The sequence below is a fragment of the Telopea speciosissima genome, chromosome 4, assembly GCF_018873765.1.
Source record: "Telopea speciosissima isolate NSW1024214 ecotype Mountain lineage chromosome 4, Tspe_v1, whole genome shotgun sequence".
Lineage (NCBI taxonomy): Eukaryota > Viridiplantae > Streptophyta > Magnoliopsida > Proteales > Proteaceae > Telopea > Telopea speciosissima.
In genome coordinates, this window is record NC_057919.1 from 51,688,746 (window position 1) to 51,691,352 (window position 2,607).

Here is a 2,607-nt window from a genome sequence, read left to right on the forward strand (position 1 = left end):
AAAAAGATCTTCAATTCGGTGATGCTGTCTCATCACAACAAAATTTCCTAATAATGATTGAATGATGGGTTTTACCGAATTTGGTTTTTACTATTGGTTTTTATCAGGCATGGTCTATTATCATTTTTCGATGAAGATTTGCCGATTGATTTAGTAAAGAATGATTTTATCGTTCAAATTTGTCACCTATGAGCAAAGTGACGATAGTACATGCTCCTGGGGACAAAACCAAGCAATCTTTTATCTTCGCCCTTATTGGCATAGGCCTCCACCAAAGAGGGGCAAACTATAGACGTTGAATTTGCCACCCCTGTAATGACAACAATGGACTACAGATGATTGATGACATCCTACATGGACATCACTTAAACATAGAAACCGGTAGAAAAGAGTGAAAAACACCCAATCGACGAGGAGCCCGCTGATCCAAGCTTCCACGTTGAATTTTGCTTGTTTCGAGGTCCGTCCTACCTCTAGTTTCAAATCCTTGAGCCTTGTTACCTTGCCCAAAGTTTAAATCACTAAACCCGTCTTTCCCAACCTATTTTCACACCATTCCTTTGAAGACTTTTAGAGTTCTCTATGGTGTAGTTACTCTGTTCGAGGATCAAGCATTTGGCTCCTAATACCTCGTGACACAGTTATTCTGTCCGAGGATCGAGCATTTAACTCTCAAGACCTCGTGACACTATTAGTCTGCCCGAGATTTCAAGACTCAACACTCGCAAGTCGTTACTCTGTCCGATAGAGGATAAGTCAGTCATTTGTTTCCACCTGAGCCGGGAGATGCTTTGCATCTTGCGCCTTTCATAATTGCATTGGTTTAGCATACATGTATACATTTTTATCGTTAACCTTTTATTTTGGCATAATGTAGACTTTTAAGTGTTTATGTGTAGTGTATATAGTATTTAGCATAATGTAGTTTAGTTTTCTTTGAATAGTCTGTGCATCATCAATTAACCATGCATGTTGGTATAAGACATTTTATAATGAGAGATTATTCAAAAACAAACACCTAGTAGAAAGGCCGCTTTATCCGGGTGAGGTGGGTGCCTAACACCTCCCACTCTCGTAACGTAACCACTTACCCCGAATCTCTGACCAGACCAAACGGAATCATGTAGCCATTCATAGGGCTACACAAATTAGGTCCTAGGCCCTAACCCTAGGTGGTGACTCCATTTCATATGATGTATGATCCCAATCTCCTGATAATTGAGCAACTCTTCTTTCCTGGTTCCCAAAAGGGAGGGACCATTTCCCACGAGGGACGAGGAACACCCGTGCTCCGTTGTTGATCCTCACACAACGCGATGATGGTGATTGTGAGTTATGCTTAGGGATTGATTCTTGTTTTAACGTATCACTTCCATTAAGAGCTCAATCTTCTAGTTCATCGCGAAGAATTGCGCGTTGGTGATTGGAGCATCTAAAGCGATACCTTTGGCATTGAGTTGAACTTCTGCATAGTGACTATTCTGGCTATGATTGACGCGATGGTGAGAATCATTGGAGCTCTGACCATTGGACTCTCGTTCATAGCAACCAGAGTAGAATCGACATTCTTCGATCAAAGCCTCATCATTCTTTCGTTGTTTTTTGCTAGGCATTGTGAATTCCTTGTTGTTTTCTATTGCTTTTCAATCAGGCCCCACGGTAGGCGCCAAACTGTTTCAATTGAAATCCGCCTGAGGTGAATCTGCACATAGAAAGTCAAGAAACACGATGGAAGAGCTAATAGGAGTGAGCTCTTGGGGGAGGGGGACTCTTCGATCTTTAAGTCAGATCATAGAGAAACAATAGTAGAGCAAGTATAGAAAGAGCAGTAGGTTGAAGAGATTATCATATCACCTGTGTACTTTGATTACTGTAGTTCTATTTATAGGACAAGGATGAAGAAGAAGTGTCTTGATTTCGACGAGAGATTTGAGTGGGAACCATTGTACTGATTCACATTTGGCATCGTGGGAAGTTTCAAGTTGATTGGCCACGTGGAAAGTTCAAGTCATGAGTTTGGTGAGGAATCTTGGCCTTAACGATCTCTCCGTGGCCTCCTACCGATCATGTGCGGACTAGTTTACGTGCCTTTAGACTGGAGTCCTTACCACGTGGTGTATGTCTATCAGAGGGCTGATCTTGTATGTATATTAGAGGGCTGATCTTACATGTATCATACAAGAAACATTTCTTTGCACCAACTTAATTGAGCCCATTCTTAAAAACTTGCTACACATAGAAGTATGGAACCCGAGCACTATCACATTAAGAAACATGTCCATGAATAGAACAGAGACTTGTATATGAATAGATTTAAGATCCAATGAGTAGAAAGATTGGTGGGTTAATGCCACATGGAGAGTTGCAGGAGGGAAAATTGGGAAGTGAAGTCAGGCAACCAACCTCCATGTTCAGATGTACCCGTTGGTACATTCCTTTCTCCTCACCCCCTAAATCATAACCTTATTAACTCGCTCATTTCAGGCCAACAAATTCCATTTCATTTGGACACGTTTTTTAGCCCTGCCCAATCTCCTTTTTCTCTCTCTCTCTATCCCTTTATAAATTGGGCTTGCTTATTCACTCGCAAATTTCTCTACCCTTCAC